Below are 22,699 nucleotides of genomic sequence, written 5' to 3'. Positions count from 1 at the left end.
CCAATTCATTATATCATATTTTTTTTTTCGCTTCAGTGTCTCTTTAAAGAGGCAGGTACAGCATTTTGGGGACCACAGCAACACATTACAGCAGCGAATCACAGGCTCACCATCCATCCAGCTGCTGCAGGGGTCTCCTGAGTCTGACTTGATACCCTATTCCACATGGCACCCACTGCACCCAAGTGTACGCAGCATCCACTGCAGTGCCCACTGTAACGTAACATCCAAGGTACTTAGTACCCGCTGTAACTTAGCACCCGCTGTAATGTAACACGCAAGGTACCTAGCACCCACTGTAACGTAACACCCAAGGAACTTAGCACCCGCTGTAATGTAACACCTGAGGTACTTAGCACCGCTGTAACGTAACACCCAAGGTGCTTAGCAAACGCTGTAATGTAACACCCAAGGAACTTAGCACCCGCTGTAGAGTAACACCCAAGGTACTTAGCACCCGCTGTAGAGTAACACCTAAGGTACTTAGCACCCGCTATAGAGCAACACCTAAGGTACTTAGCACTCGCTGTAGAGTAACACCTAAGGTACTTAGCAAACGCTGTAATGTAACGCCCAAGGAACTTAGCACCCGCTGTAGAGTAACACCTAAGGTACTTAGCACCCGCTATAGAGCAACACCTAAGGTACTTAGCACCCGCTGTAGAGTAACACCTAAGGTACTTAGCACCCGCTGTAGAGTAACACCTAAGGTACTTAGCACCCGCTGTAGAGTAACACCTAAGGTACTTAGCACCCGCTGTAGAGTAACACCCAAGGTGCTTAGCACCCGCTGTAGAGTAAAATCTAAGGTACTTAGCACCCACTGTAACGTAACACCCAAGGTGCTAAGTACCCGCTGTAATGTAACACCCAAGGTACTTAGCACCCACTGTAACGTAACACCCAAGGAACTTAGCACCCGCTGTAATGTAACACCCAAGGTACTTAGCACCCACTGTAACGTAACACCCAAGGAACTTAGCACCCGCTGTATAGTAACACCCAAGGTGCTTAGCACCCGCTGTAATGTAACACCCAAGGTGCTTAGCAAACGCTGTATAGTAACACCCAAGGTGCTTAGCACCCACTGTAACGTAACACCCAAGGAACTTAGCACCTGCTGTAGAGTAACACCTAAGGTACTTAGCACCCACTGTAACGTAACACCCAAGGAACTTAGCACCCGCTGTAATGTAACACCCAAGGTGCTTAGCAAACGCTGTATAGTAACACCCAAGGTGCTTAGCAAACGCTGTAATGTAACACCCAAGGTGCTTAGCAAACGCTGTAATGTAACACCCAAGGTGCTTAGCACCCGCTGTATAGTAACACCCAAGGTGCTTAGCACCCGCTGTAATGTAACACCCAAGGTGCTTAGCAAACGCTGTATAGTAACACCCAAGGTGCTTAGCAAACGCTGTAATGTAACACCCAAGGTGCTTAGCAAACGCTGTAATGTAACACCCAAGGTGCTTAGCACCCGCTGTATAGTAACACCCAAGGTGCTTAGCACCCGCTGTAATGTAACACCCAAGGTGCTTAGCAAACGCTGTATAGTAACACCCAAGGTGCTTAGCACCCGCTGTATAGTAACACCCAAGGTGCTTAGCACCCGCTGTAATGTAACACCCAAGGTGCTTAGCAAACGCTGTATAGTAACACCCAAGGTGCTTAGCACCCGCTGTATAGTAACACCCAAGGTGCTTAGCACCCGCTGTAATGTAACACCCAAGGTGCTTAGCACCCGCTGTATAGTAACACCCAAGGTGCTTAGCACCCGCTGTAATGTAACACCCAAGGTGCTTAGCACCCGCTGTAATGTAACACCCAAGGTGCTTAGCAAACGCTGTAATGTAACACCCAAGGAACTTAGCACCCGCTGTAGAGTAACACCCAAGGTGCTTAGCAAACGCTGTATAGTAACACCCAAGCAACTTAGCACCCACTGTAGAGTAACACCTAAGGTACTTAGCACCCGCTGTAGAGTAACACCTAAGGTACTTAGCACCCGCTGTAGAGTAACACCTAAGGTACTTAGCACCCGCTGTAGAGTAACACCTAAGGTACTTAGCACCCGCTGTAGAGTAACACCCAAGGTGCTTAGCACCCGCTGTAGAGTAAAATCTAAGGTACTTAGCACCCACTGTAACGTAACACCCAAGGTGCTAAGTACCCGCTGTAATGTAACACCCAAGGTACTTAGCACCCACTGTAACGTAACACCCAAGGAACTTAGCACCCACTGTAACGTAACACCCAAGGTACTTAGCACCCGCTGTATAGTAACACCCAAGGTGCTTAGCACCCGCTGTAATGTAACACCCAAGGTGCTTAGCAAACGCTGTATAGTAACACCCAAGGTGCTTAGCACCCGCTGTAACGTAACACCCAAGGAACTTAGCACCCGCTGTAGAGTAACACCTAAGGTACTTAGCACCCACTGTAACGTAACACCCAAGGAACTTAGCACCCGCTGTATAGTAACACCCAAGGTGCTTAGCACCCGCTGTAATGTAACACCCAAGGTGCTTAGCAAACGCTGTATAGTAACACCCAAGGTGCTTAGCACCCGCTGTAATGTAACACCCAAGGTGCTTAGCACCCGCTGTATAGTAACACCCAAGGTGCTTAGCACCCGCTGTAACGTAACACCCAAGGTGCTTAGCACCCGCTGTAATGTAACACCCAAGGTGCTTAGCAAACGCTGTAATGTAACACCCAAGGTGCTTAGCAAACGCTGTAATGTAACACCCAAGGAACTTAGCACCCGCTGTAGAGTAACACCCAAGGTACTTAGCACCCACTGTAGAGTAACACCTAAGGTACTTAGCACCCGCTGTAGAGTAACACCTAAGGTACTTAGCACCCGCTGTAGAGTAACACCCAAGGGACTTAGCACCCGCTGTAGAGTAACACCCAAGGTGCTAAGCACCCGCTGTAATGTAACACCCAAGGGACTTAGCACAACTTAGCACCAAGGACTTAGAACAGCCAGCAAGAATAAGCCATTTAAAGAGGCAGGTACAGCATTTTGGGGACCACAGCAACACATTACAGCAGCGAATCACAGGCTCACCATCCATCCAGCTGCTGCAGGGGTCTCCTGAGTCTGACTTGATACCCTATTCCACATGGCACCCACTGCACCCAAGTGTACGCAGCATCCACTGCAGTGCCCACTGTAACGTAACATCCAAGGTACTTAGTACCCGCTGTAACTTAGCACCCGCTGTAATGTAACACGCAAGGTACCTAGCACCCACTGTAACGTAACACCCAAGGAACTTAGCACCCGCTGTAATGTAACACCCGAGGTACTTAGCACCGCTGTAATGTAACACCCAAGGTGCTAAGCACCCGCTGTAATGTAACGCCCAAGGAACTTAGCACCCGCTGTAGAGTAACACCCAAGGTGCTTAGCACCCGCTGTAGGGTAACACCCAGGGAACTTAGCACCCACTGTAGGGTAACACCCAGGGAACTTAGCACCCACTGTAGAGTAACACTGTAGAGTAACACCCAAGGTGCTTAGCACCCACTGTAACGTAACACCCAAGGAACTTAGCACCCGCTGTAATGTAACACCCAAGGTGCTAAGCACCCGCTGTAATGTAAGGTACTTAGCACCTGCTGTAGAGTAACACCCAAGGTGCTTAGCACCTGCTGTAGAGTAACACCCAAGGTGCTTAGCACCTGCTGTAGAGTAACACCCAAGGTACTTAGCACCTGTTGTAGAGTAACACCCAAGGTGCTTAGCACCCGCTGTAGAGTAACACCCAAGGTACTTAGCACCTGTTGTAGAGTAACACCCAAGGTGCTTTGCACCCGCTGTAGAGTAACACCCAAGGTGCTTAGCACCTGTTGTAGAGTAACACCCAAGGTGCTTAGCACCCGCTGTAGAGTAACACCCAAGGTGCTTAGCACCTGTTGTAGAGTAACACCCAAGGTGCTTAGCACCCGCTGTAGAGTAACACCCAAGGTACTTAGCACCTGTTGTAGAGTAACACCCAAGGTGCTTAGCACCCGCTGTAGAGTAACACCCAAGGTGCTTAGCACACTCTGTAACAGGGACAGGATGACGGAGGGACAGGTTAGGTTTTATTATGTAGGTTGTTATTTTCACTACAGTAATTCTTTAAATCTAAACTTGTTTCCATAACTTGATTTGGATGAGCACAAGTACTTCCTAAATTCATCTGAAATCCATGTAGGGTCCAAAAATACACTAAATGTATAATGCTTGCCTTGTATTATTTGCAGCTGGCACTGACCTAGAGAGATCACCCATGGCACACTGGTAGAATTGCAGAAAATCTCTTTTTTCCCTCAGAATGCGGAGCTCTCCTGCCCAGCCCACGCCAGTCATATTGACAGATTAATCCCAGTATCTATAAATATCATGCAGAAGTTCAGCAACTGGGAATGCGCTGAATGCAAATAGTAAACACACAGCGCAGTGAAATTAGATGTCACAGGCCAACTTCTAAAGGTGCCTTCCCAGCAAATATGTTATTATTCTACTTAAAGAATACCCAAACTCACTAGAGAATGGCCAATGGGCTGCAAATAATTCTAATACAAGCTTAAAGGGGAACTGTAGAGACATACGCAGGGCAGGATTTATACTGTCAACAACCCCACTGCCAACCCGCCTCATTCCTGTGCTTCCCCCATCCTGTGCTTTTCTCTCCCCTCCCCATCCTCTTCTTGTCTCCCCCCTCTCCCCCATGCTGTGCTTGTCTCCCCCTTCTCCCCCATCCTGTGCTTGTCTCCCCATCTCTCCCATCCTCTGCTGTTCTATTCCCCCCCATCCTGTACTGTCCCTCACTGCCTCAGAATGGGTATGTGAGCACCGCCATTTAAATGTTTGGCAGTTTAACTGCCTGAGTGTGCTAGCGACTGCCCGCCCTTTGCTTCTTAGTGCCCTAGGCCATGGGCTATATGGCCTTGCCTCAAATCTGGCCATGGACATACAATATAATGTAGGATAACCACTTTGACTATAATTTTCCTGGTTTCAGCATCAGAAACACTTCCTAAAACTATATGTCAGCTATAGCGTACTGGTAAGGCTGTTACCTGTGATCCCAAACCAAGCCAGTACGTAAAACAGTAAGGAGACTTTGGGCAAGGCTCCTTAATGATCCATGATGCCCATGGAGGGCGCCTTAAAGGGTACCTGAGATGGGGAGGGAGAAAAAACAAATACCTGGGGCTTCCTCCAGCCTCAGTCAGAAAAGGCGGACATACAAAAGAGGGGGTGCATAGGAGGGGGGGGGGAATAAAGAGGTAGAGGCACAAGACAGAGAGCCTTGTGGGAGAAGAGAAATGGCAGGAAGACCTCTCATCAGGACTGCAGACATCACCAGTGCTGTTTGGCAAGGACGTGCTGTTAAAAGAAGCCAATAAAATCTGAGGAAAGGGTCATGGGGAAGACAGCAGGGTGGGAGGGGGAGCTGGGAAAAGACATAAGATTACCTGCAATCAAGCTGATTTAAATTGCTCATCTAAATTGCCTGGAGCTTGCTTCTCTGCTCACTACAGAAGTTGGCTGTCAGCACCTGTATCACTGGCTTCTGCAACAGACTGCCCTGCATTATAGTCAATAGTCTAGGGCACTCTGGTATTACTGCGGCCAGTGCACATGGCTACTAATGACAGGCCACCTCTGAAGTACTAAACACATCCTGCCACCTCTCCCTGATAATGTCCCAGCTGCAGCACAGCAATCATTCTCTCTACTCACCCTGCTGCTCTGCACATTCACTCACTGCATGGTGTGTGTAGAGAGCGAGGAAACACATTGCCCACAGGACAGGAAGGGGAAGGGGTGCTTCATCTAGTGCAGGAAGTAGTACAGTCTACTGCCTGCTACTATTTTCCGGAATGTTGCCCAAACTATGAAAAAAGGTCCCAGGTGGAAGAACACAGTGGCTGAGCACCACAGTGGCACCTCTAGCCATGGCTACACCCGGTGCTGTGAGCACCTGCAGCCTTATGGTAGGTACGCCACTGGGCCCAGGGGTACACGTTACACATAGGGGAGACCAGACAAAGGGCCGTCGAGTCCGTCAGTTGTTGGTAATCAAACTCCCCTACCCCCTCCCACACGAGCCCTTTCAAAACATTTATAAAGCACTTTTCTCCTGTAGGTCCCAAAGTGCATACGCTTGTCTCAGAGCAGCACATAGTGATATGTGCAGAGAAAACATTGTGATCATAATTGCCAAACTAAGCAGGTGGCTCTTCAGTTTTGATTTAAACATGTCCAGGGTTGGAGCTGTCTTGATTAAGTTTGGCAAGGAATTCCACAGGGTAGGAGTAGCATGACAGAAAGCTCTGGCTCCAAAGGTTTTTAGTCAGACGTTGGGATTGGTCAAGTTATTGGATCCTTTTGATCCGAGGTTGTGGGTGGTGTGACGCAGACACAGTTGCATCTTCAGGTATCCAGGGCCTTGGGCCAATTATGATTGACTAACACTAACTCTGAACTTTGACCTCTGACTACATGGCCTCCAGACACTGGACTGCACCCTCACTCCCGTGGTGCTTCCTGTCCTCTCTGTCTGTGGTGAGGCAATCGTAGGGGCAGTGACCTGGTCACCACTACTGGAAGTGATGGCCCAATGACTCTTGCGGGATGTGAAGACCGGCAGTCCTGTAGACTCCACCCCCTGAGAGATTGCATGATAAACACTGGCGCGCTCAACAAGTCCCGCCTTTGTGCCAAGGCAGCTAATTGCTCTTGCAGAGATGTGGATGTTACTGAGGGAGACGTACTTTAGAGAAAGCACAATAAATGGCCAATGAGATGTGAATAAATTGTATGCAGCTTGGAATTGGCCAATCAACATTATCAGGACGTGTATTGATTAGTCTGCAATTCAAGCATTTTTCTGCTTATTGCACAGCTCCAAAACATGCTGTGATCACCAAATTTGCTACGTCGAGGTCACTAAAACGATTTTCCTCAAAAGCTACAAGGGGCCATATTCTATTTATGAACTCGCCAGTGCTAAGCACTGGCGAGTTCTTAACTTAGGCGATGGGGGCATCGCCTAATCTTATAAAACTTTAGACCCCCCCGGGTGGAAAAGAACTCGCTTGGGCGATATAATCGCCCAGCGAGTTCTTAACACGTTATCCAATTACCCTTATCATGTCTCCGGGAAGCGATAATTCCCGGCAGACATGAGCGTCAGCTTAGACCTGCAAAAAAGCAGGTCTAAACCGGCTAACACACGTCGCCGCCGCAGCATCTTGGGGTCTCCTTTAATAAGGAGACCCCCAGAGCTCCCCGTCGGGTCGCCGCACACTGTAGAAGCCCCCCATGTAGCTGCACCGGCACCCCTGTTGGCATACATACCGCCGCAGATCACCCGACGCCTCTCGCCGCAAAATCCGTTGCGTAATTACAGTGTATCTGACACTGTAATTACTGTGCGCATAGAAGGAGCCCGGGCAAAGCATCTTTGAATCTGCAGCCGGGCTCCCCATTGGTCCGCTTTGTGAGCCATTTTATTGGTTCAGACAGCGGACCAATGGGGAGCCCCGGCTGCAGATTCAAAGATGCTTTGCCCGGGCTCCTTCTATGCGCACAGTAATTACAGTGTCAGATACACTGTAATTACGCAACGGATTTTGCGGCGAGAGGCGTCAGGTGATCTGCGGCGGTATGTATGCAGGGGTGCCGGTGCAGCTACATGGGGGCTTCTACAGTGTGCGGCGACCTGACGGTAAGCTCTGGGGGTCTCCTTATGCTGCGGCGGAAGGTGTCGGTGGGCGAGTGCGCATGTGTGGGGAGTGAGGCCGTGGTGCTGATGGACAGCACCACAGCGTAAACCTCACTCCCCATCGCCCGGTAATAGGGAGCATCGCTCAGGCTTTCGCCTGAGTAATGCTCCTTAACGGTCGGCCATCGCGAGAAGGATATGGGCAATAGGATTTGCCGGTAATCCTCGCGCGATGGCAAGGTGATAAGTAGCTCGCATCTGCAAGCTACTTATCACCTTGAATAGGATATGGCCCTAGGTCTTTTCAAAGTTGTGCCTTTTTGGGGACTCACGCTCTATGGCTGAACAGGAAGCCACATCTCTCCAACGCTGTCATTACGCAACCTTTTTTCAATCCGCTATCCAATGCGGAGGAAGGTGACACCGATCTACACTCGTGACGTCACACTATTGAGGTGTCACTGGATATGACTCCCTTCCATAGAACAGGTTATTGTACCCTTCAGCTTTGAAGAGCCAGAACAAAGTAAGTGGCTGCTGTCATATTTATATAGAAGGGCAGTGTAACAATAGCCATAGCAATCCACAAAAGGCAGTAGCAGCCTGTGGCCTCAAACTGCTGGATAATTACAAGCACCAAGGAGTTAACCAGTCCACACCCGGAACCCTCACGAGTGCACACAGTCCACAGAAAAATTGTAAAATCACTGGGTCTCTGCATGGATTAGTGCAAATGCAGCATCATTTTTAATGTACCATAGTAGCAAAAACACAACGTTTGGGCCAGAGGCCTTTCTCACTGCCCTGGAGAATAGGGGGGGGGGGGGGGGCAGGTGGTACTTAATGTGTTCACTATTAACTTTGCTTTGTTGCTTCACCCTCTGACTTTGTCTCAGAGCTCATGGATTATACATAGCGAGAATGTAAACTGATCAATCAACCTATATTCATAGAGTAGGGGCAGATAGCATTGCTCAAGAGTAGAGATGTCGCAAACATAGAATTTTCCGTTCGTGAACGGTGAACGCGAACTTCCGCAAATGTTCGCGAACAGGCGAATCTGGCGAACCGCCATAGACTTCAATGGGCAGGCGAATTTTAAAACCTACAAAGACTGTTTCTGGCCACAAAAATGATGAAAAAGTTTTTTCTAGGGGTCTAACACCTCGACAGGGGCATGCAGGAGGGGGATACATGCCAAAAGTCCCACCAAAAATTTAGTTGACGCAAAGTCAGGTTTTAATCCCTAAGGGCCCATTCACACTTGCTGATCACAAAACGCTAGCTATTTTGCTAGCGTTTTGCTCTGGCGCTTTTTGTCGATTAACACTAAAAAATCACCATTTACACCTGGCGATTTTTTTAGCGATCGCGTTTTGCGCTTCTATAGCACTAAAACGTGATCGGCAGGAGACCGATGTGCTAGTCCTCAAAAGGGCTGTTTGGGATGCTTTCACAGCAAGTGAGGAACAAGAATCCAGGCCTAGCTAATGCTTTCCCTACCTATCTGCAGCAAGTCTGACCCTGCTCTCACTAACAGTCAGCAGCCAGCAGAGAATTATTTCAATATGGCCACCGCAGCTGCTTTTTTAATTGGGGGGGGTCCAGGAAGGGGTGCTAGCTGATTGACTGCCATGTGTCTGCTGACTGTGAGGTGAGGGGTCAAAGTTTAGCTCAATTATAATGTATAGGGGGTGAATCGAACACGCCAAATGTTCACTGTTCGCCGCAAATGTGAACAGCCGATGTTCGCAGAATACTGCTCGCCGGTGAAGAGTTCAGGCCAGACCTCTACTCAAGAGTGCCTACATATGATGGCCCCATGAAAATAATGCTATGTGGTCCCGTAATGTCTGGCTATGGCACTGTAGCAGTCAAAATTGTGCACTACTTTTCAAATGATTCATTCATTTTTTGCAAGGAGACTAAACCTTTAACCTCCTTAGCGGTAACCCTGTGTTACACACGGGGTAGTTGCCGTGGAGGATCACATGGCCCCAGGACGATTTTTTTTTAAAGTTGCTATACGCTTTAGCTAGCGGTTCGCTAGCTAAACGTATGCACAAAGTTGCTCCGGTCCCCGCGATCGCCCGCAATAGCTTCCGGTATACTTACCCCCCAGCATTCCCACGCCGGCGCAGCCGCCCAATCGGCTCCAGGCTTCGCGATGATGGCGATCGGGATTGCGAATGACGTCATGACGTCATCTCCGTTCGTCGCCATAGCAATGCCAGAAGCTGATCGGGAAACTGCGCTTTTCGTGGGATCGTGGCGAGGTACGTATAGCCGGCGGCGATCGGCGGGCATGGGGGGGACCGGAGCAACTTTGGAATGCTAGCTAAAGTGCTAAAAAACATTTGGGGGACAAAAAACCTCCCGGCGGACGCAGCCTCAGAAACTGCGTACCGCCAAGGGGTTTAATCAATCAGTCAAAGATGAATGATCAAACGACAGCAAGATTCAATTCAGCAGCCATCCTAATTGTTCAGCCTGAACTGAAATGTGATGCTTTGTTGGAAGCTGGTCAGTTATTGTTGCTTCCCTTCTGCATCGCAACCACTCTTAAAGTAAACCTGAGATGACTTTATCAAAAGGACTTAAAACTTACCTACCTGGGGCCTCCTCCAGCCCGCTGTAATCCCCTCAGGCTAGATGCACACATAGCAGAAACGCTAGCGTTGCAGAAAACGCTGCGTTTTTGCCGCTAATGGAAGTCTATGGGCCACAGGAAAAAACGCATATAAAGAACGCACATGCATTTTATATGCGTGCTTTTTCAAAAACGCTGGTTTGTTGCATAGTATGTAAAAATGCATCAAAAATGCTCATAATGAATGTCAATGGAGTCGCATGCTTTTTTATATGCGATTTTGTTAAAAAAAATTGTTTTGTGATGTTTTTCCGCTTTCTGTTGTCTTTCTATTAATTTGCATGAAACGCAATTGTAAAACGCATGAAAAACGCATATGCTTTTTGTATATGCGAACTGCAAACGCATTAAAATGCACGCAAAATGCTTGAAAAACGCATCTGCGGTAAAAAAAAAAAAGCTAACGCAAACGCAGTCAAAATGCAGCAAAAAATGCACAAAAAAATATGCATGTGACATAAAACTCAGCCTTTCATGTTATGTTATGTTATGTGTGCACCCAGCCTCAATGTCCATCCAGGCTGGGCGTAACTACAAACCATAGCCCCCCCCCCCAGCAAGACCTTGATGCTCACACCCCTTCCCTTATGTACCCTTGGTGACCCTCACAGCTGGGGGCCCATATTACAAGGGTCATGGAAGAAGTGTGGAGTCGACATCATAATCTTCTCGCTCATAACAAGTGTAGCCACAAAAACACCCAGGCCCATATGCAATTCACCTGAGTTTTCTCCTACGTGATATTTTGAAACTTGAAGTTGTCAATAAAATGACTTTTAAACCATCAGCAAGCCAAAAAAAATACTCAAAATAATTTTGATAGTACGTTTTACCTACTTTTCGATACTTTTTTTAGTGCTAAAATGTTATTTTAAATCGAAGATGTTATTTTAAATCGAAGATCTAAAGGATGGAACCTATTATTGCAGGGAGTGAAGAAGTAGTTGTGCTTCCGGGCCCCTCTGTTGTCCCGCCATGAAATCCACAATCTAGCTGGGTTGTGGGCTACCACGCCTGTTCTGTCCCGGCCTGTGCCCCTCCTCCATCATGCTCCCGTGGCTGGGAGCGCTCTGCAGAATGTTCTGTCCCGGCCTGTGCCCCTCCTCCATAATGCTCCCGTGGCTGGGAGCGCTCTGCAGAATGTTCTGTCCCGGCCTGTGCCCCTCCTCCATCATGCTCTCGTGGCTGGGAGCGCTCTGCAGAATGTTCTGTCCCGGCCTGTGCCCCTCCTCCATCATGCTCTCGTGGCTGGGAGCGCTCTGCAGAATGTTCTGTCCCGGCCTGTGCCCCTCCTCCATAATGCTCCCGTGGCTGGGAGCGCTCTGCAGAATGTTCTGTCCCGGCCTGTGCCCCTCCTCCATAATGCTCTCGTGGCTGGGAGCGCTCTGCAGAATGTTCTGTCCCGGCCTGTGCCCCTCTTCCATCATGCTCTCGTGGCTGGGAGCGCTCTGCAGAATGTTCTGTCCCGGCCTGTGCCCCTCCTCCATAATGCTTCCGTGGCTGGGAGCGCTCTGCAGAATGTTCTGTCCCGGCCTGTGCCCCTCCTCCATCATGCTCTCGTGGCTGGGAGCGCTCTGCAGAATGTTCTGTCCCGGCCTGTGCCCCTCCTCTATAATGCTCCCGTGGCTGGGAGCGCTCTGCAGAATGTTCTGTCCCGGCCTGTGCCCCTCCTCCATCATGCTCTCGTGGCTGGGAGCGCTCTGCAGAATGTTCTGTCCCGGCCTGTGCCCCTCCTCCATCATGCTCTCGGGGCTGGGAGCGCTCTGCAGAATGTTCTGTCCTGGCCTGTGCCCCTCCTCCATAATGCTCCCGTGGCTGGGAGCGCTCTGCAGAATGTTCTGTCCCGGCCTGTGCCCCTCCTCCATCATGCTCTCGTGGCTGGGAGCGCTCTGCAGAATGTTCTGTCCCGGCCTGTGCCCCTCCTCCATCATGCTCTCGTGGCTGGGAGCGCTCTGCAGAATGTTCTGTCCCGGCCTGTGCCCCTCCTCCATCATGCTCTCGTGGCTGGGAGCGCTCTGCAGAATGTTCTGTCCCGGCCTGTGCCCCTCCTCCATAATGCTCCTGTGGCTGGGAGCGCTCTGCAGAATGTTCTGTCCCGGCCTGTGCCCCTCCTCCATCATGCTCTCGTGGCTGGGAGCGCTCTGCAGAATGTTCTGTCCCGGCCTGTGCCCCTCCTCCATCATGCTCTCGTGGCTGGGAGCGCTCTGCAGAATGTTCTGTCCCGGCCTGTGCCCCTCCTCCATCATGCTCTCGTGGCTGGGAGCGCTCTGCAGAATGTTCTGTCCCGGCCTGTGCCCCTCCTCCATCATGCTCTCGTGGCTGGGAGCGCTCTGCAGAATGTTCTGTCCCGGCCTGTGCCCCTCCTCCATAATGCTCCCGTGGCTGGGAGCGCTCTGCAGAATGTTCTGCGCAAGTGCAACGTTAAAAAACAAGTGATCGCTGATGGTCCTTTCACACTGGCGCAGTGCGGTGGGTCATTTTAACACACCTCACCGCTATGCCAATGAGAGCCTATGGGTGTTTTCATACAGCATGCAGTGTGCTGGGAGTCGCCGATCTACCACAACGTACATTGCCGCGCATCCTCTGCAACGACGTGCAGCAACCCGGGAATCACGTAAGTCTATGGCGATGCAAGGTCTTAAAAAAATGATGGCAACGGTTTTTACATTACGCTTCCGTGAACTTTCTTATTTTGGGAAAAGGAAGTGAACACAAGCGAGCATCACTTCCTGTTTGGCTGTTAGCCAGAAGCCTGTTTTTGATGGTGGGGCACCGCTGACGCTGGTTTGCAATGTGAAACCGGCCTGACGGTTAGTGCTGAATGTTGGAGCACGTATGAATTCAGCGATATCACAACGACGGTCTGCTGATCATATCCTTAGCAGAAGCGGGAAAATGAGGAAGTGCTTAACTAGCCACATGTAAGCTGCTTCATTTGTCGTCCGAACAGGTCCGCCAAGTTGGACGCCACCCAAATTACTCACTGAGCAGCGCTATAGCCGTAATTCGTATTACAGCCTATTGGTTGGTACCCAAATGTCCTTGGTCACCCGGAGCCCCTTTTTACCTGACTCGGAGGCTTGTTCACATTATATATCGCCAGCACTATCGCAAGCGCTGATCGCTTTTCAAAGCGCCTTTGTAGTCGCTTTTCTAAGCGCTTTTGCTGACCGATTAGTTTATTCACCTCCTGATGTCAGTCAGGAAGTGAACTCTTTGACCCGGAGAAGAAAAAATACAATGTATTTATTCATAAAAGCGCTCGGGAAATCGCAATTCAAATTGCTTTTTCAAGCACTTTGCGATTTCCCTATACCTTCCGTTGAGCAAAAATGCTCAGAAAATGGTACATGTAGCGCGTTTGTGATTTTAATAAAATCGAAACGCGCACATGTGAACACTCTCATAGGAAATCATTGCACAAGTGCTTTTAGGGCGATTTCTAAAATTTTCAGTGCTTAAAGAAATGCTCATAGTGTGAACAAGGTGGCCATATATCTAGTGATTTGGCTGTAGGATTAACCATTTAAGTGAGAGTGTGTTCCAGTAGGCCCAATCGATGAAAAGTGGCTGATATAATGTCGAATAGGCCAGTTTAGTCAATTGAGCAGGATGCAAATATCGGTCGATGGCACAGGAATCGGCTACTGTTGACATGTCATTTGATCAACTCTGAATCAATTTGTGCATTTAGAGCAAATCAATCGATCAGATTAGTGAAGGGGAATCGCATAGGATATCGCTTGTAGTGTGTGGGCCAGTAGTCGATAGACTTTCGATCAACCATACTGAAGCTGATTGCCCAATAAAACCGATCACTTTACGCAAGCGTTACGCCGCTCAGGAGATTTTGCCAGTTTGTGCCCCCCAGTCCCCCCCCCCCCCCCCCCCAGAGATCCAATGGCTGAAAACTAGGCTAGCTAGTACAAATGCCCGCCACCCCCCGCTCCCCCGTTTATACATTATCCAGCGATCGGCGCAGCCTCCCCGCACAGCTCTGGTCTTCACTATGGGGAGGATCGCACATATGACATCATGCGCAAACCCGACCCTTCTCATAGAGATGCCGAAGCTGTGCAGGGAGGCTGCGCGATCGCTGGATCCAGGCTGGGTAATGTATAAACAGGGGGATCGGGGGGGTGCCGGGCATTTGTACTAGCTAGCCTAGTGCTAGCTAAAGGGTTTTCAGCCATTGGATCATATTTATACTGCATGGGGGACTCCTGGGGCCAGGAAGCGGTATGCCCGACACAGCATCGGGCATACTGCTAAGGAGGTCAAGTACCACAGTGATTGAAATCTACGCCCTGTTTTGGTGGTTACCTGGCAGGCGGGGCATAGATTTCAATCAGCCGCCGTTGTGCACATCCAATATTTTCGTCGTTCCCGCTGATTTCGCCGCAGCTTACTGGCTCTGCCTGTCTCTATGACGGCAGAGCCCTGTTAGAGGGTCAGGAGCCGATTCCATTGGCTCCTGGCTGTGTCTATCAATGTAAGCAACTCCCATTGGCTTACATTGATAGGCAGGGTCAGGAGCCATTGAAAGCGGCTCCTGACTGGCTCACAGGAACTCTGCCGTCATAGAGAGAGCAGAGTGGGTGGCCCAGGTTCCCGACGTGCGGCGGTGACAACGATTGCGACGGGTATGTGCGCAATACATCGTTATCCGTCGGGATTCCGCCGTTTCTGTACCAGCAGTCTCTGGTACTTAAGGGGCAGACAATGCTGGTACTTAAGTGGTAAATAGTGGTTCTCTCCGCCCCCCCCTCCCCCCCCCCCCCCCACACACACACACAAAATTGCCAAAATTATATGAACATCAGTTATGTAAAATATGTGTTTAGACAGTAAGGACATACAGTAAATAAACAGAATACCCAAGCAGCTCGGGGTGACCTATAACCACTAGGAAAGTATAGAATATATGTATAAAAGAGACCAAAAAGCCCTCCTAGTAAAAAGCAATGCTTAGTGCGATTTGCCGTCTTAAAACAGAAGGTATTTGTGATAATTCAGCTTTAAGTGAACATCTGTGATTACCCACAATGCACTGCTACTGCATATGCAAATTAACTCTTTAATAAACAAGTCAAAAACAATGTAGCATAACATGAAGAATTAGCATTGAAGTAGCCACTAACGGTCCAATTTTCTAGCGAAAAATTGGTCGAGCGATCAGATAATTCTGATCGGAAGTGAAATATCGTAATATACCGTTCACTACACCATCAACAAACCAATCTTTGCTTTCTATCTATCAGAATCGACAAGAAAATCCAAATTTTGATTCAGCGAAAATCCAATCGGACCAGTGTTTTATTATCCTGCGTATTCACTTGTTGCCATCAACAGAGATTATTTACAACCAATCTGATCATATCCGATCAGAATTATCTGATTTTTCGCTAGAAATTGGACCAATAGTGGCCACCATTAGAATGTCACAAAGGCTCAAACCAAATCCTTCCAATACTTACTAAGATGTTGTGAAGTTTGGCAGAGGGAAGGGGGGGTTGGAGTTCCTCCGTCACCCAGTGGGAAATGGTAGATTTGAGAACTTGACGGGTGCTGCTTTCTCTTACCAGTTTCTCAGTGTCTGTCAGGGCTGGCATGGGATGCTTCAACACTCTTCCTATCTAGAAGACTCTTTCTAGAACAGTGTGTCCTCCCCGTCTGTCTAAATGTCATCCTGCTGTCTGTCTCATCCCTAGATCCCCTCTCTCGCGCTCCGCTCAGTCCCTCACACAGTGGCTGTCATTCACCAGAGTGGCTGTGAGAGACTGAGCTGTGAAGCGGAGTGAGCACTACCCCCACCAGCCAGCCCCCCCTTCCCTTTCTGAGGTCACTTTACGATTTGAGTGCCACTAAATCCTTTAAAAGCTGCACAGATTTACCATGGGCAAAAGCTGCTGTCCGTCCATTATGTTCCAGCCCCAAAGCACTGGCATTGCTGATAGTGAAAGGGGGAGGAGAGGGGGGGGGGGTTGTGGAGAGAAGGATGAATGACACAGGGCCTGCACAGGTGGGGAAAGGAGCAGGTAGCGTCACATGACACACCATGGGTACCAGAAGAGGGCCACAGGGCACTAAGGGCTGGGGAAGTGGGGATAAGGCAGGAAGGGGGGGAGAGGGACAGATGCACAAGAACTGTATGGGTTAACAGCTGCTACACTCATCTGTTACAGGTTTATCCAGTATGATGCAAAACCAAATCACATTACGCAAAATGGAGGGCCAATAGCGCTCATTGAGGTGGCTCGCCCAGTTATTTTGCTCATTTTACCATCTGTTATCTGTTGGTGTTTTCCCATGTGGTCATAGTATTTGTACAATTCCACAAAACCCCCATCCCTGTACTTACCAAGCCTCCACAGCCTCTATAGCACGGTGGTTACATGGTTAACACTCTTGTCTTGCAGTGCTGGGTCCCTGGGACCCAGCGCTGGTCTCATTGTGCATGTGGGTTTCCTCCGGAAACTCCGGTTTCCTCACACATCCCAAAAACATACAGATACGTTCATTGGCTTCTTACTAAATTAACCATAGACTACGATACATATTGTACACTACACGATACATACATAGACACATGACTATGGTAGGGGTTACAGTGTGAGACCCTCTCCAGTGAAAATAATGTAATAAAAAAGTGCTTCATTTTTACAATAGTTATGTATGTTTGATTGAGTCAGTGTTTGTTCATTGTAAAATCTTTCCTCTCCCTTATTTACATTCTGACATTTATTAATTGGTGACATTTTACTGTTGGCAGGTGATGTAGCTGCTGCATGCTTTTTTTGGCAGTTGGAAACAGCTGTAAATAGCTATCTCCCACAATGTAACAAGGTTCACAGACCGGAAACTGCCAGGAGTACCACGGTCCTCAGAGCTTCTTGTGGGAGGGGTTTCACCACAATATAAGTCATACAGCGCCCCCTGGTGGTATGTTTGTGAAAAGGAATAGGTTTCTCATGTAAAAGGGGGTATCAGCTACTGATTGGGATAAAGTTCAATTCTTGGTCGGAGTTTCTCTTTAAGTGACAAAACAATATGTTGACATTTTATCAATAAAAAAACAAAAAATCCAGGCTCCTCACCTTGAGCTAGGACATGTAAGCACTTGTAGATTTAATGGGGAGGTGCTAGAAGGGGTGTGGCAAGCAAAACAAGCAAAACATCAAAATTAACTTCCGCACACTCATGCAAATCCATTTACAAAAATTATGCAGCAATCAATGCGGTCCCTACAGCTAAGTTAAAAGCTGAAATCTTCGTTACAAGAATAAAGTCTTCTTGCGTAGTCACATACACCGCGTAGAGGTAGCCCAGTGTCGTATGTGTCCTAATTCTGGCCCTGTAACATGCATAGCACAAACATGCACGCATTCAGTGCATCAAAACCCATCTGGGGAATAGGAGCACATATCCTTAACGTCCTCCCTGGGACAGATAGTGCATCTAACTAATCCTGCAAGAGAGCTGCTAGTACCTACATATGTATCATGTGAACACACCAGCAAGCTGCACCATCTGTCCCAGGGAGGACGTTACGAATAGGTGCTTCTATTCATTAGATAGGTTTTGATGCGCTGAATGCGTGCATGTTTGTGCTATGCATGTTACAGGGCCAGAGTTGGGACACATACGACACTGGGCTACCTCTACGCGGTGTATGTTACTACGCAAGAGACTTTTTTCTTGTAACGAAAATCCCAGCTTTTAACTTAGCTGTAGGGACAGCATTGATTGCTGCATGATTTTAGTAAATGGATTTGCATGAGGATTAGCATGAGTGTGCGGAAGTTCATTTTGATGTTTTGACCCTTTATAAATAGTAAATAATAATAATAGCGGCAGGGGTGTAACTGCGAATCATGGAGCCCCCAGGAAAACTTTGGGTGGGCCCCAATTGCTCACCCTCTTTTCCTTTGCCTACCCCTGGTGACTTTCACAGCCGGGGGGACTCCTTGCAGGGGTCATAAAGCAAGTAATCTTCACAAGAGCAGCCACAAAAACACCTGATCTGAAGGATGGATCCCTATATCAGCGGGAGTGATGTAGTGTTTGGGGCCCCTTACAGCTCTGGGCCCTCCTGCGATCGCAAGTTCTGCTCCCCTCTAGTTACACCCCTGGCTGGTGGGCCAACATCTTGCCCCTGAAATGCAGCCTGTGACGGCTTTGTGCCCCCACAGATATCTGTGTCCTCTGAGGGGAATATTGGTACCCCTCGCATAGTAATCTGGAATGGGCACCTGTGAGTAAGGTCCGTGCACGTCTTTTGTTTCCTCCGTGCACAAGCGCTGCGTTCTACTGGGCATGTTCGGGCCTTACTGACTATTTCTTGAGTCAGATCACACTACCTCCATGCAAATAGTGTCCCTGATCAGAAACTGAACCCAGATCTCTAAATATGGAAGTTTAGAATGCCCACAAGTCCCTGGTGTCCTCGGGGTCAGTTCTAGACTTTTTGCTGCCTGAGGCAAACTTGTGAGGATGCAAATACAATTTACTCTGCTTCATTTAATGTTCTCACATGACATTCTGCAGCTCAAAACAATAGCCCCATTTACACGTAATCAGTTGGCAGGGGCGTAGCAATAGGGGTTGCATAGGTTGCGACCGCATCGGGGCCCTTGTGCCAGAGGGGCCCCAAAGGGCCCTCCCTCAACTGCAGTATTAGCTCTCTATTGGTCCTGTGCTCATAATAATCACTTCTATAGATACTTTGAATAGTGGTAATCATTAAAGGGATACTGTAGGGGGGTCGGGGGAAAATGAGCTGAACTTACCCGGGGCTTCTAATGGTCCTCCGCAGACATCCTTTGTTGGCGCAGCCAGTCACCGATGCTCCGGCCCCGCCTCCAGTTCACTTCTGGAATTTCTGACTTTAAAGTCAGAAAACCACTGTGCCTGCGTTGCCGTGTCCTCGCTCCCGCTGATGTCACCAGGAGTGTACTGCGCAGACACAGACCATACTGGGCCTGCGCTGTGCGCTCTTGATGACATCAGCGGGATCGAGGACACGGCAACGCAGGCGCAGGGGTTTTCTGACTTTAAAGTCAGAAATTCCAGAAGTGAACCGGAGGCGGGGCCAGAGCATCGGTGAGTGGCTGCGCGGGCACAGGATGTCTGCGGGGGACCATTAGAAGCCCCGGGTAAGTTCACCTCATTTTCCCCCGACCCCCCTACAGTATCCCTTTAACAAATAGCTCCCCATCCCCTTCTTGCACCTCTGGCACTGTAGTTGCCATTGGCAGGTTTTGGTGCGCCGTATGTCAATTGTTATTTATAGAATGCTTGGGGGGCCCCGATGCTAAACTTGCATCGGGGCCCACAGCTCCTTAGCTACGCCACTGTCAGTTGGTACGTGTTTTTTTTCTTCTCCATAGCAGTACATTATGAAAATTCTTTCTGTTAAAACGTGTATAGTGTGAACTGAGCCACTGGGAAAGATGGGCATTACTTTGAAGATCAGTTGTCCTTTCAGTTAGAACTGAAAGCAACTGATTAAGTGTAAATGGGGCCTTAGCCACTCCATTCCTCCTCAGGAAAGTACACATGGTACAAAAATGCTGCCCCTATAATCTCTGCGCCTGATGCAAATGTCTCACCTTGCTTCATGAAAGAACCGGCGCTGGGTGTCCTGCAGAGGCGGGGATTACCTGATGCCGGATACATATAGGTTCCGGTTGGTTGGAGAATTTAACACTTGCCTTCCCCAAAAGATAAAATCCAGAGGTGTGCACAGCGCAAACATCTTACAAAAGCTTTGGGTGCATCAGCTCTGTATGCAGTAGTGGAACTAGAGAAGAGCGGGGCCAGAGCTGTGGGGGGCCACATGAATCTTAGTTACGCCCCTGTCTGTATGGATCCTGATGAGCAGGGGCGTAACAATAGACCCTGCAGGAGATGCAGCTGCAGGGGGCCCAGAAGCCACAGGGGAGCCCATCCTGAGAGACTGACAACAAAGGGCAAGGAGAGAGAAAACTTTCTGCTCTCTGCACAATTGTTCTAATGACTAGATCTGCTCAGCCACTGATAAGGAATCATACAGAGTTTTGTAGACAAAGATTTTTAGACAGTCCCTATTCGGTGTGCAAGGGAGGGGGGCCCCATCCAAAGTGTTGCAGGGGGGCCCAGTGATTTCTAGTTATGCCCCTGCTGATTAGTCACATGACCCTATGCAAGTCAGGTGACATGTCGGGAGCCATATGGGGATGCAATAAAGTAGCCTGGAGCTGTAGGAGTGAAGATGACCGGTGCAATAAAAAATATTGCAACCTGTAATATTTTGCAACTTGAATGGACTTCTCTTATCTGTGCGCCTTCTTTCACATTCCCTGGCTGTCAATATTTGCAACTTCCGGTGTTTAGATCCCTCCAGGGGGGGTTATTAGATCCCTCCAGGGGGGGTTATTAGTTCCCTCCAGAGGGAGGTTATTAGTTGCCCACCAGGGCGGTTCTTTAGTCACTCCAAGGGGGGGGGGGGGGTATTTGTTGACCGGTAGAGGAGGGGTCTGTGTGAGAATAGGGTTAGGTTGGGTTGCATTTTCTGATACAAATACATTGAAATCAATGGTTAGGTAGCACTTTCTGATAGCTATAAGTATAAATTATTGCAACCGGTCACATGGGCACACAGAGCTTTTGTAAGTTGTCTCCGCTGCGCACAGCTCTGAAAAACATCCCCACAGATCCCCCCTGCTGACCTCCGGTTAGTTGAGAGTCTCGGATGGTTGGGTTCCAGTTAACTGGGACTTACGTATCTGAAAATACAAGACAGGACTTACTCGCTTGGATTGAAGGTGGTTGTCCTGATCTTCTATCTTCTGTACCTGAGAATCTCCAGATCTCTCCCAGAGACACGGCCTCCTGGCTCACATCTTACGGAGTAATGAGAGGTGACTTTACGTGCAAGCCGCATGCAAGAGGTGCTCGGGCTGCGAGGCAGGAATTACTTCTCATAGGCTGGTATAGGAGGCAGCCAGGCAGCAGTAACAGCCACTATGAGAAAAATAGGCTGTTGCCAGCCCCCCGGCCCTGGGCCAGCACACTCCGGCTCTGAGTGACTTCTTATTGTCTGGAGTAAATCAGCCTGCAGAGAGACGGGAACATAATTACAAGAAAAGTGGACCCTGGGGAAGGGTTTGTACTGGGCACGGCAGAGAGACACATTAAGGGGTCTGGGGAGATGGACATTAAATGTATCAAATATAGATAGAAAAGGAGAGCAAAGGTGGAGCACATTGCAGGCCACAAACACAAGTTCATGTGCCTAACCTTCATTATAACCTCATAACTCTCAGAGACCCCCTTTAAGACACACCCCTGCCACACTTCTGGTCACCCGGCAATGCCGCTGTCCCATCCCTACCACAAAGCATTTGTAAGCAAAAGATGTAGATTTATCATTCAAATCATATCTGTCTTTTGTGACATCATCAGTTTTCATTGATCTTAACACTTGTAAATAAGAAATATATCAATTTAAAGGATGGAAATAAACAAACAAAAGTTAGAGTCAAACTTTTCAGTAAAACAACAAACACAAATTATAAATACAGTATATGTATGAGGGACTGTCCATCTTGTCTGAAAAAAGGACGGTTAGGCGCTATGCCTAACCTCCTCTATACAGCCTTTCAGTTAATTCTTACCATAGTCTAATGTACCAATTATAATAATAATAATAATTATTATTATTATTATTATTATTATTATCTAGTACTGACATCCTCTGCAGCACTTTACAGAGTACATAGTCATGTCACTGACTGTCCTCAGATCAGCTCACAGTCTAATCCTACCATAGTCACAGTCTAATGTCCTACCATATTATTATTATTATGTATTTATATAGCACTGACATCTTCTGCAGCACTTTATAGAGTACAGAGTCATGTCACTGACTGTCCTCAGAAGAGCTCACAATCTAATCCCTACCATAGTCACAGTCTAATGTCCTACCATATTATTATTATTATGTATTTATATAGCACTGACATCTTCTGCAGCATTTTACAGAGTACATAGTCATGTCACTGACTGTCCTCAGAAGAGTTCAATATCTTATCCTAACCATAGTCAAAATCTCACACCTCTTTTAAAGTCTTAAAGGCGCATTGCACATTGGTTGCTGCCCAAAAAATTCCCGATCCATTCAGGTGAAAATTGAGGTTTAAGAGCTGTACAAACGCCCCACCCTGCTATAGCAGAGCAACAAATCTGGTTTTATGCAGAGGGGAGGAGGGATGATGGTGCAGCACAACTCCCTCCACCTATCACAAGTGGGACTAGAACAACGTTTGCTATG

At 48.5% G+C, this 22,699-nt stretch overlaps 1 protein-coding gene across 3 annotated transcripts in view; it reads right to left on the bottom strand.

The window, feature by feature from the left end:
• LOC137527750 (metabotropic glutamate receptor 6-like) overlaps window positions 1-21,300 on the bottom strand; it is an 89,637-nt gene extending 68,337 nt beyond the window's left edge. The window contains exon 1 of one of the 3 annotated variants that reach the window (XM_068248621.1): window positions 21,177-21,300. The gene's annotated coding sequence lies outside the window, so the exon portion shown is untranslated. Of the gene's footprint in view, window positions 1-15,863; window positions 16,167-21,176 lie in introns of those variants that run through there. The other 2 variants (XM_068248619.1, XM_068248620.1) reach the window with 2 other exon arrangements.
• Window positions 21,301-22,699: the final 1,399 nt, after the last annotated feature.

The sequence above is a fragment of the Hyperolius riggenbachi genome, chromosome 8 (assembly GCF_040937935.1).
Source record: "Hyperolius riggenbachi isolate aHypRig1 chromosome 8, aHypRig1.pri, whole genome shotgun sequence".
Taxonomy (NCBI): Eukaryota; Metazoa; Chordata; class Amphibia; order Anura; family Hyperoliidae; genus Hyperolius; species Hyperolius riggenbachi.
Note: the sequence above shows the minus strand (reverse complement) of the source record. Positions and strands in the feature narration are given on the sequence as shown.